A 13,022-nucleotide genomic window follows, 5' to 3' on the forward strand; every position below is an offset into this window, starting at 1 on the left:
ATGCTCATTTGGACTAATACTTTGCACGTTTGCTAACACTCATGCTATCTGAAATACAGTCAAGCCATAGCGTATCAATTTTTGCGTAAGATATTCATTCGCAGCGGCCCCATTTTCATAGGCACGCAGTTCGGCGTAATCGAACGATGCAGAGCAAGTACACCACTGATAAAAATGTATTGCGTAAAAGAATGACATAATTATTTTTCTGACACGACGCAACTCTTGAGCATGAATTGAGGGAATGCGAATTTTGAAAGTCGTACACTGTGATCTATATGAGGAAAACTCAAGAAAAATTATTCTAATGCTGGTTACTAATGTGTGACAGTGACAAGTGCTTTTGTTTCGTGAATGCATTTATGTTTCCCGATTTTCCCGAAATTTGCATTTTTTAATAATCCAAAGTAATATCCACTTATAGACACCGATAGATATGAATACTTCAGAAGGAAAAAGGGCGCTGGTTTATACCAGCTGAACAGAGAAATAGCGTCGTAAAACACGTCTGTGTATTTAATAATCAAAATAATTACTTAGGGGCAGACTTCCGAAATAAATAAAGAAAATAGCACTGTTTCCGTGGGTTTTTAAAGGTGGTTGATAACTGGTAGTAATGGCTCGGTTTCAACTTCTTTCATTGTACGTCCTTCCGAGGTGCTTATTGGGGCGCAAAGTTACCGTGCAGAAAGTCGAATTCCCTATACTAAGCCTCGCCAAAATAGCTTCTAAACACCTAAGCTGGAACGAGATGAGTCGCAGCTTTTACCTAGGCATCGGTTAGACGTCACTGATACAGTTCAGCGTTAAATTTTGTTTCTACTGTCTAGAAGAAGAAAAAATTACAGAGCGATAAAACGGTTCTATTACTGACAAGTGCACCTACCACCACGCTTACGCGAGCTACTATTTTTACCAAGGATCCGGACAGACGCCGCCACGCAACTTGACGTTGTACTCCTGGCGCCTGAATCAAGAAGTTGCGGTGGTGTGTAAACGCTGCTCACCGGCTACACCGCGCTTAGCTGTAGCAGACGACGCTCGTTTCCTTGGCGCAAAGTTAGACTGCAGCGCCGCGGTGACGGGAACTGCAGCCGGCTGCCTGCTCCCCGCAAACGAAGCGGAGAGTTCCGAAACTGAAAAAATAAAGCATCTACAAACGTTGCTCATGATGGTTTCTATGTCAAAGCCCCAACTTGCCCAACAGTCAACATTTTTGTCGGGAATGGCGGGCTTTATTGATGTGGCGAAACCCATGCAGGACAAAGCGAGAGGTACGAAATCAATCGCCTCAGGAAACATTCTTGGAACGTTCAGAAGTACGGAGTTTAGATGTTCGTTGGACGGCAGTGATGATTTTGAGGTATCCCAAGCTGACCTAAATGCAAATCATTGTATGAAAACGAAGTGCTCACTGAGGTTCAAGAAATTTTCATTGTAAGAAGGAGCGAAACCCAACTCGCGCGGGAAATGAGCGAGGCGACAAAGATAATGATAAGTACCTAGGCTTTAACGTCCCAGCAACTCAATATGTTCGTGAGAGGAGACGCCATATAGCAGGGCTCCGGAAATTTTGGTCACCCGGGGTTTTTTCTAAGCACGCAGGCCTCAAACATGTTGGCCTTCAACGAAATTTTCGCCTCCATCAAAAAAGTGCACCAGGCTTACGTCTGTGCTTCGTACATGTCTTCTCGACCTTGTCCGTTTAGGCGCTTCGGAATAATGGTCATCTCATACCAAACTGCCTCAGTTGTTTATCGGAGACTCTGGTCACACAACCCACTGTGGACAAATTTTCTGAAGTTTGATATTGATCATTTTCATTTGCAACTTTGTACAGATGGCAGAAGTACAGACGTAGGATTATTGTAAAAGAAAGCTGTCTTCGGATGCAAAAGTGTCCGACCAACCCACAACCCTTGGATATGTTACACACACACATGCACAGACATGTATATATATATATATATATATATATATATATATATATATATATATATATATATATATATATATATATATATATATATATATATATATATATATATATAAGGGAAAGAAGTGTATACCTAAGGGCTCGTTTTTCCGTGTTTTAACACAATATTAATGAGATCTAACAGACAGCTGCCCGCTCATAATAATTTCACGTGCTACGTGACGCCAAACATGCGCATAAGAGTGTTTTCACACCCGTCGTTTGGCTTTTAAATGGCGCTGACTGTCACTCCTACTTCTAAATTCACATATAAACCCATACATATATATATATATATATACATATATATATACATATATATATATATCGCTTTCTTTTATTGGACCTAACTTTATTGTATTGGACTCATCAGTGCTCAAATTCACCAAAATTGACTCACAGTGCGGACTGAGTCTGAGTGAGTGAGCAGACGCTTGGCTGTCAGTAAGGCGTTTATTATGGTCGTTCTCACCTGCATAATTATTTATATTTCTGACGTAACGTAGACTTACCAATTGCATACCATGTGCTTACCCTTCATTTTGTTTCTTTTTGTTTGTAATGTACTTTCGCTGCGTTTCATACGGTATTGAGACAAGGTGATCTTGAACTATCTTGCTCTGACTCCTTACTAACATTCGTAATTTTTGTTTTTGTTTTATGAATCATAATTTTCTAACACTAAATAACCCTAAATATTTGCATGGATCAGTAACAAATGTCTTTAGGCTATAAAAATCCGTTACGCGTTTGATGATATTAATCACACACACGCATACTGTGAAAAAACAAATTCGTTCCGCACTTTACCAGAATTCAAATCGAATAACGTCACCCCCTGAATTTTACGCTTCCATAACTTTTCAGGCCAGCTAACTCAGACTTTTTCCACAAATGTTTTACAATGTGAAGTGAAGCAGTTGTTTTCCTTCGGAGCCTTCCTTCAACTGGTCCTAAAATCTTCAAAGTGCTCGCGCCCCGCACCCCGCGCACTCATTAGCCGCTACCAGGAGCTGCATCAATGTTCCGCCAACTTGTTGATGATCAATCAGCAGCATTGATGTAAAGTGCAGAAAGACATTCCAGATGTGCGGTGTCGTGAATTGGTGTCCGAGGCTTCAAAGCTTCTGGTGTTCAAACAGCAGATCTGGCCAATAATGCAATTTTACCCTGACCTTGGGTTTATTACAACCGAGAATTGCGACCTGACTTTAATATTTTTGTTAAGTTCAATCCGCCGCCGTTGAGCAGTGCTTTGGTGCTCTCCTGCTGACGTGAAAGTCAAGGGTTTTATCCCGGATGCGGTGGTAGCGCTTCGGCAGGTGCGATATGATGGGAGCCCGTGCACTGTGGGATGTCGGTGCACGTTAAAGGACCACAGATGGTCGAAATTTTCGGAGCCCTCTCTCACAGCGTCTCTCGCAATCACGTCATTTGTTTGGGACGCAAGAAGCCCAGGAATTAGTGGACAATAAACAGTTTGCAAAGTAACTACTGCTCGTGCGCGAGCAATTTTTTAATTATCTATCTATCTATCTATCTATCTATCTATCTATCTATCTATCTATCTATCTATCTATCTATCTATCTATCTATCTATCTATCTATCTATCTATCTATCTATCTATCTATCTATCTATCTATCTATCTATCTATCTATCTATCTATCTATCTATCTATCTATCTATCTATCTATCTATCTATCTATCTATCTATCTATCTATCTATCTATCTATCTATCTATCTATCTATCTATCTATCTATCTATCTATCTATCTATCTATCTATCTATCTATCTATCTATCTATCTATCTATCTATCTATCTATCTATCTATCTATCTATCTATCTATCTATCTAGCCACCCACGACTTTCAGCTCTCCTGGCCGTTTCGAGGTTGGTATATATGCCAGAACTATTTATGGCTCAGCATGATGGTATGACCAGCATAGGTGGCTAGTCATAACACAAATCATGACACGAATGTTATGATTGTCATGGTTAACATGTCATGGTCTTGCTGTTCTTGCGGTGGTTTCGTTCACATGACACTTTGCAAAACTGCTAAGGAATGGCTTGGTTACATGGCACAAATAAGTGACAGACCCTAACGTGCAAATAATGACATGCATATCGTCTAAGTCACGACGACGCTCATGGCGTGCTCGCGGTCGTTTCACTAGCTAAACATATACCAAATTTTGTATTACGTGACGTGAATGGATGAAGTGGGTAAACATGACGAGGGCAAACACGATAATCATGGCATGCGTGTCGAGTAAGAGCATGAGAACATGCCACGATCATGATGCGCTCGCGGCTGTTTCGCTGGCTTCACATATAAGAGATTTGTTATTACGTGATTTGGAAGGATGACAAAGGTAAGTGACACATCCAGGCATGATATATCTTGATATCCGTGTCATGTAAAACATGACCGCATGCTACGTCCATAGTGTACTCGTGGCTGTTTAGTTTCGTATTATGTGACGTGAATGGACGACGAACACAAACGCCAGGCGCAAAATGATAATCATGACATGGAAGTCACGCACGGCATAATATACCTGCCTACCACTGCCGGGGCTGGTATTAGAAACGTTAATGGTGTCGTTACGCGAATATAAACAACATATTTGCTTCTTAACCAGATACTTGTGTGCGCGTAACATATTTACTAGTGTTCACTGGGTACACTGTTTACTACATCTATAGGGTGTTGATTTTGAAGTGACATATCAAACATTTCATTCATGCTTCGGATATCACTTGGTATTTGGCTTTCTTTTTTCATTATCCGTTGCCTTCTGACTTTCCTGTGTTTTGCTTCTTCTTGCAGGGGGGCAACCTACAATAGGGCGTAGCATTCGTGGAGCATTTCTGGTACTCACTGGAATGTGGAAGGGTGGATATTTTCTGGAGCTGGAAAAAAACATCTAAACTACTAACTTTGCGTTTTGGGCGTGTTGGTATGCCATACTGTAGATTTCTACGCAGAAAGACGCGACAAAGACAGGCGCTAACTTGCAACAATGTTTATTTAGAAAACAGGGAACCACATATGTAGGTTGTTTTAGTTAAGACTTAGAAGTGCGGCCATCTAGGGCTGTTAAATCATTTTTTTTTTGTTGGTAACATGATTGACAGTTCACTAAAAAGAGTAAGACAGCTTTCCTGCAAGGTTCGTTTTCCAAGCAGGAACTCTCGTTTACCTAAGGCTCGTTTACTACGCTCAGTTTCATCACCTCACACTGGCAGAGTGGGCACGTCTAGAAGCGATAAACAACGAAGCGTTGCACACAATAACTAGATTGCCACGCATAACTCCACTGACAGTACTGACACAGGAGTCCCAAGTAAACACAATTGATGAATTAGTGCATCAGCGTAGCTGTGCGCGAAACCTCAAGCCATCAACGTTGTGTTCGGCTGCTTCATTGGCGCGGTACATGGACAAAGAAGTTCACCACACACCTTCACAGATGACCACAATTACCCCATGGAACAGAATGCAACTCATTGATAACAAACCCCTTAGTCGCCTTTAGAGCCCGGTGCCACGCCAGGCGAATGCTCAAGTATCCCGCCTGCTTCGTACAGATAACCTAGATGCCGCTACTGTCGTCGCTTATACGGACGCTAGTATGAGCGGCACCACCATTCATACCGCGCTTGTATGCCCATTACTACTATTAGGATGACCAGACATGCTCATATTTTGCGGATTCTGCACCACCGGCTCACCTTGCTGAGCTGGCTGCCATATGTGATGGACTGACAAGGTTGCTACCTCTTCTACAACCAGGCAGATGCCCCAATGAGCTTATCATTCGTACGGACTCGACGCTCGCTATTCACGATATACGACGATTGTATCTCTCTATGTCACTCTCGGATACTATTCCCGTTCTTGCTGCCCCCGAATCTGTGCAAATACGTGTTCAGTGGATTCCAACGGCTGCTTTGCCGGACCTTGTAAAAGCTGATTTGGCAATCCACCCTCAAGTTACACCATACGCGCTACTCCATTTTCCAGAGGACGCTCAAAGACGGATGCTCCGGGAAAAAAGAAAGCATCTGACGTTCCACACGAGCTCTTATACTTTCGTGTGGATCAGACGCGATTACCCCACCCGTGACCACCCTTTGGGGGCGAAATTACCGAGGCCCATATGGCAGACCATGTCTATTTTGTGACGCCCCAATTCAAGATTCATTGTTAGCCAGGATGTATTCCAGTATTCGAATCTTGTTAGCCAGACTTCTTGCATTCAAATTGAACAAGCGTGATATGCTCGGATCACATTCTTTTTCCCGTCAGTCATCCTTTACAGAAGCGGCATGTCTTTTCGGACGCTGAACCTTTATGCGGCTGTTTTTGAGTGATCCCACGTGTACACGTTCGAGTCCAAGTGCAGCTTGTCATAATTCAAGCGTGCATGACGCCCACTTTTCCTTTCCTGTTTCGCGGAATCCCAGAGAATTTTACGTCTTGCCAATGCAAGACGTAAAATCAATGCAAGACGCAAGACGCGGAATCCCAGAGAATTTTACGTCCTGCCAGCGGCATCTCTATACCGAATAACTTTCCTTCGAAAAGTTATTCGGTATAGAGATGCCGCTGCCTTTCATCTTTCTGCACTGCTTGTAAACTTCAGCCTTTTCCCTGTAGTCACACAACCTGAAAATGACAGGTCGGGGCCTATAGCTTTTCTTCCCGTTCCACGGTACTTGAGTTGACACCAAGCCTTTTCCGGTATACGTTTACGAGCACCTTCGCTTCAAGGTCGGCAGCAGATTCCTTGTCGGTTGCTGGTACTCCAAATACTATAAGGTTATTCTTCCTACTTCTGTCCTTTTTCCTGCTGCTTACAAAGAATAGACTCTCATTCCTTGACTGTCTTTGACAATTGAGCTATCGTACTCGCTTGTTCTTGAATCGCTTTAAGGCTGTTTTCTGCTGCCTTCATGCGCTTGCTCAAGATTTCTAGATCAGCTTGTATCGTCTTTTGCCCATCACACAATTCTTTCAACTTTGCTTTCGTTTCTGGCCTGGGGTTCATTTCTACATCGCCGGAAGGTAAATAGACACAAGGATACAAAACCAGAAAAATCACTTTGGGGCACGTCAGCACAACAATAAAGTGATCATCATTCTTGTAGTCATAGTAACAGTAATAACTAACCTGTTAAAGAAACAGAAGGCGATCAGGCGACATTGCATAAGCTGTGCCGCTGTGCCCTTTGAGGCCGTAGGTTTAAGCTGGCTGATTTATAGTGTCAGCCGTGATCCGTGTTGCTTGCCGTTGATCACAGTGCCCGAGATTGCAGTCGATAGCGTGGTCCCATTGAGCGCCGATCGTGTGCGCAGGCGGCCAGAGGGCGCACCGGTTCCACGCATGCAGTTCTTATGATGCGGCAATCAGCATCACCTGTTCAAGAAACAGAAGGCGATTAGGCGACATTGCATAAGCTGTGTCGCTTTCTTGATAGTGGCTCAGTTTGGTTGAAACAGTTGAAGCATTCTTGGTATTTTTTTTTTGTTACGAATGGCCTCTTTGAGTTCACGCTGCAATAGAAAATTGTCCATGCTTAGTTTCAACTTGTATAGAAGTACTGGTCCCATCGATCGCAAGCTTGTTGCAATCAAATTTTAACGTGAGTGTGATTTGTAGATTCATGCTTGCATCAATTCTTATACGCGCACTACTCTTCCACGAAATTTTTCGTAGTTTCGGTTTCTTCAATTGGCGAAAAGAAATGCAAAAAACGCCCGATGTATGTATGTATGTATGTATGTATGTATGTATGTATGTATGTATGTATGTATGTATGTATGTATGTATGTATGTATGTATGTATGTATGTATGTATGTATGTATGTATGTATGTATGTATGTATGTATGTATGTATGTATGTATGTAAAACTTACCACCCACTACCTGGTCCCGTCGCCAGGTCGAAGGAGGCAGCGAAGGTCAGAGGCTTCCTAGAATGAGGAGACCTTCCAACTAGTGCTTGTGCAATAAAAGGTTATTTGTCCTCCTTACCATGAGAGGGAATTCAGCCCAGTTTGTGCGCATTTTAGTAAAAGCGCACCATAGCTGCACGCACGCCAGAGCCAGAGAATGGCCACACATAAGCAACTACGATCGATGTTTCACCGACATTGTGGGACTTTTCCCCATTTGTCCAAAGCAGTTTTGAGACGAGGCGTAGCTCTGTGGTAGAATACCTGACTGCCGCGTATAGTATGCCCGGGTTCGATTCATGTGCGGATCAAAATTTTTATTCTTTGCTTTCGTTTCATCAACACTATATATATATATATATATATATATATAGATATATATATATATATATATATATATATATATATATATATATATATATATATATATATATATATATATATATATATATATATATATTTATATATATATATATATATATATATATATATATATATATTTGTATCACTTTTCTCTAACGCTGTAAATATGAACGACTCAATGCTGCCAAATCTTAAAAAGCCAAAATAGCTAGATTGTCGCTGAAAAGTTGCTAAATTATTTTTCAAACATTAAAAAAAGTACCTACGCAGAACCCGCACGAATGACGAGAAAAGTGTTCTTGCTTAAAATCCAATAATTTAAAACAGGCGTGGTTTCAGCAAAATGTCAAAGAAAGGCATCAGAGTTCTGTAAACATCACGGGTATGCGAATATTCAAAGATTTTAAATAAGAAATCGAACAGCGCATAATACAACAGCCGAACACTTGCATATATCTTAATAACAAGCACTGATGAGGAGACCCCAATGAAACAACGTGTTGGATGAGGGCTGATCACTTTCGTTGTTTTAGTTAGTGAATTGTCAAGGCTCCTGCTGACTAAGGTGCATGCAAGATGCAAGCAGGTTAAGCCACACCAAGGTGAAATTGTTATGGGAATAAAGCCTGCTCATCACCGAGTGAAATATTTCTTGCTTTTAACTCCCGTGACTGAAGCGAATGCGTCTTCAATCTTCCGTCTTTTGTATCAGATTTCTATCATTCACTCGAGAAATATTGTTTACCTTTGACGTCATAGCTGGTGAGAAAGCTGACGAGAAAGCTTGAAGTAGGCTTACATTCAAGTACGCTTTTAACAAGAAAAAACAAACGATAACTTGGAATCTGCAGCATCATACCCTAAACAAGGATGCGAAGTAATATTCCCCGAAAATCGTAGAAGGGCAGAAGTATAAAGCTTTGGCGGTGAAGGGCCATAACTCCCGTGGTACATGTAATTATTGGTCGATATCGGCCATTGGCAGAGCATCACCTTCTGCCGCTCAATATTACGCTATTGTGCCGATTTCTGGGCCACATCGCTTGTCAAGCCGTATTTTTGATATTTTGCCCTTTGTGTGTGTGTGTCATTACATTCTGTCGCTAATGTAGAGTAATTAAAGAGGACGCAAAATCACGCGTTTTGTTGGTGACATTTCTTTGATTTTTCTTGAACTTAATTCCCTTCAATGTTTGACAAAATTTGTTCAAAACCACAAACAGCGTCTCCTATGCTTTCTTTGGATGAAATGACTTGCTTTCACATATATGTACAAGTATTTATCGCTCAGCACTAAATAATTCAGAAAATGTCAAGACAGTGCAGCTGGAGTTAGCTGAGATAGCTACACTAGGAGACAAATTTTGTATTAAAAAGCTGGAATAGTTATTCGTAACCAAATAAAAACTTCAGAAGCTAGATCTAGCTATGAAACAGCTAAATTGGCAGCACTGAAGCGGTCAGTCACCTGTAACACATGTCTTGCGTGGCCCGTGGTGCACGTATTATGACTAGCCCTTTGGCACCACTTGGACACGGGGAATAATTTCGGCAAAACCGGCCCCTCTCTGTCCCGGGCCTACCCTTCAGAGAAGTCGGCGCACCTCAACGAACCTCTCCCGACGTACCATACCACATACGTCAACTGGTATGTGCAACACGTGCCTGGAGGGAAGGGTTGACGACATACGCGACAGGATTTTCCCGTCATCCACGTCGTGAACATAGCTTCCATTCGGGTAGCCGGCACGACATTGTATTTTAGTTGAGCTGAGCGAAATTCCACTGCAGCCAGTCTTGGGAATACACTTCCTACAGACGTCATCCATTGAGCGTTTTTCTACCTCACTGCTGCCGGACGTTTTCAAAGGAGAAGCTCTGGGGCGCATGAAAACGTGTGAATCACTCTCAACCCAGCTTCAAATGATTGCTTAGATTTTTGAGCAAGAAAGTTTTGGAGGCTCCTCTCTAGAACATTGGCTTTCATGTGTGTTCCACCCCGCCCGTGACAGCGTGTGCTGTGACTCACCATCCTGCCATCTCTTTTCTTTTGCTTTCCCTTATCCTTTTACCTTGGTGAGGCATAGCAGCAACACTACCTAGACTTTGGTAGCAGCCTGGAAGCCCGCTTTCCAGGCTAACCTCTTCTCCTCTTTTTATTAAACATATTCTAACTCACTGCTCCAGTACATTATCTAGAATTTCTAAATTTATAAAAGATTAGTGTCCAATTATGTGTTTTGCAACGTTCAGCCTTTTTTTTTTGTTTTCGGAATCTTCTTTTTTTACTTTGTGCACAGCTTAGTTTCTTCCTCACCTTTTACACAGATTTTCACTCGATTTTTTTTACGTTCTGCATAATTCAGTTTATTTTGGTCCATTCTATAATGATTTTTTAAACAGTATACACTCATGTATGGGATCTTTTTACACAAGTCTAGATAATTTTTGTCATAGGGGCCCTTTCCAGTCAAAACTGTAAAAAAATATATGCAATACCCTCTATTAATGCTATGAATAATAAAGTGATCGATTGATTGATTGATTTACTAATAAAACAAGATAACAGGACCGGTTCGTGCGCCACATATTTTGTTGGGGAAGCATTCAAAACGTCGAAAATCAAAAGGTCGAACTATCGGAACGTCAAAATTTAAATACCAAAAAATCAAAACGCCGGAAATATAAACAGTCAAAAATTTGATATTCCGAAAAATCAAAACACCATAAGATCAAAATGCTGAAACATAAAAAAGCCGAGATCACGAAGATGATACATATTAGCAAGATAAAGGCAATAAAGGTTCCACCGGCTTTGTACCATATGCATGCGCTTTTGCCCTCGTGTCGAATAGCCATGTTCCTTCTGCATATGGTTTGCCATTCGAAACTCACGGCCAGGTTGTTCAGCATTCGCCATCGAAGCTGAGCTACTGCATGGCTCATGTGGGTAGTCTGCTGTCCTTTTCCGTCTCTCAATCTGGCGCAATTGGGCTTCATTACTCGAAAGGTGTTGCCTTGAATACACTGGTACATATGCCGTGATTTGCTGAACAAGCTTGGCAGGTGCCATGACCGAAACAACCACGAGATATTTGATCCGTTCTGGAGTGAGAAGAACTGTCGCTCTTGCGGCATCCGGATGATGGCTAGCATCAGTCGCTTTTTTCTGCACGACTTTGCAATGTATACCTTAGTTGCAAAAGTCGCTAATAATTATAGCCTAGCCTCTCGCACCTCCAGGAGCGTCTGGAACGTATACTTTCTTTAAGCATCTACACATAATCAATTTGCATCAAAGTTCTGTTTTTCTTTTCTGGGAGCACACCAAAACAGGTTCTTCTTCCATTTTCAATCAAATGACAACTATCTCACATTGATGCTGCTTTTGTACTACGAACGCTGGACAGCCCCACCTTTTATTCTGCTGACCCGTAAGAGCCGTCCTGTCCAACTGATATGGCTAGCTTCACAACAGGTAAAAATTACGAAATCTTACATCATTATATTATGCTGATGCAGGTAGATTTGCAGAACAAGTCAAACAACTAGGTTCGGCTCAGTGGCCAGTGATGTGGCAGAACACGAACAAGTGGTAGTCAAAAAGCACGTCATTTATTTTTCACATGGCTCAATGAAATTTGCTCCACGTTGTTTCGGTGTTTTGTCTTTTCGGTGTTTTGATTTTTTGTTATTATGACTTTTCGGCATTTTCCTTCTTCGTTCTTATATTCGGTCTTTTCATAGTTCGGCGTTTTTATAGCGACCCGCCTGTCCAGCCACCTGCATCTGGTTTCTCTCGTTCTCGCCCCTTCAAGTAGGTGTTCACCAAAATCGTCATGGGAGGGTGAGAAGGTTTGACAAATATGAATCCCTGGTCATGCTTTTATTTGTAATATACTTGCGCCCAGAGAAATGCATGAACAAATATATTGGACAGCAGGACTGATGGTCCTCGAATCTGTCCTATCTTCTTGTTTAGTTAGTAAATCAATCATCCAATTAATCAATCAGTTTATTATTTTAAACAATAATAGAGCGCAGTGAATAATATGCAAAAGAAAAGAACAAAGAAAGCGTGTTCCAGTTCACAAAAGGGGAACACCGGAAAGGGCGAAGTGTGCGCTGGTGTTTTCCACAGCAAAATATTTACTGCTTTACTCGTCACCATTTCACTAACGCACCATCACTTCGTTGATATGGGCGAAGGACTGATGTTTCAAATACATGACTTCACTGCAGAGATGCACGTTTGCGCTTCTTGCTTTTCTCATTTTAGGCAGGAAACTGCCGCGTTTTGGTGAGTTTCGTCGGGGATTCTTACGTGGTCGTAAAGCCAAAGGTGATGTTCTAGGCAGTGAAAAAGAATCTTCAACTCATAACATGAATAGTATTGCTTACAGCCACTAAAAAAATTCTGACGCACCCCTCCAACGAGAATCGTACTCGTTTTCGCGCCTGTTGTACAACACGCTTATCATTGCCGTGCTCCCACGTGGGTTTCAGTGAGTAAGGACTCTCTATCGACGGCAGGTCTCAACTTGGCGCCATCCCTCAAAATGACAACACTGCCCTCTTCCATTTGAATACCTTCTTTCTGAATAAAAATGGCCCCAGATTGTAAGCGCGTGATGACGGGTAGAACAGCGTTTGTGGAATCTCATTTTTTTTAAACGCCCATGTTCGCATTTTTGTACAAGTGACGCTTTTTA

Source organism: Rhipicephalus microplus, chromosome 2 (assembly GCF_043290135.1).
Source record: "Rhipicephalus microplus isolate Deutch F79 chromosome 2, USDA_Rmic, whole genome shotgun sequence".
Taxonomy (NCBI): domain Eukaryota; kingdom Metazoa; phylum Arthropoda; class Arachnida; order Ixodida; family Ixodidae; genus Rhipicephalus; species Rhipicephalus microplus.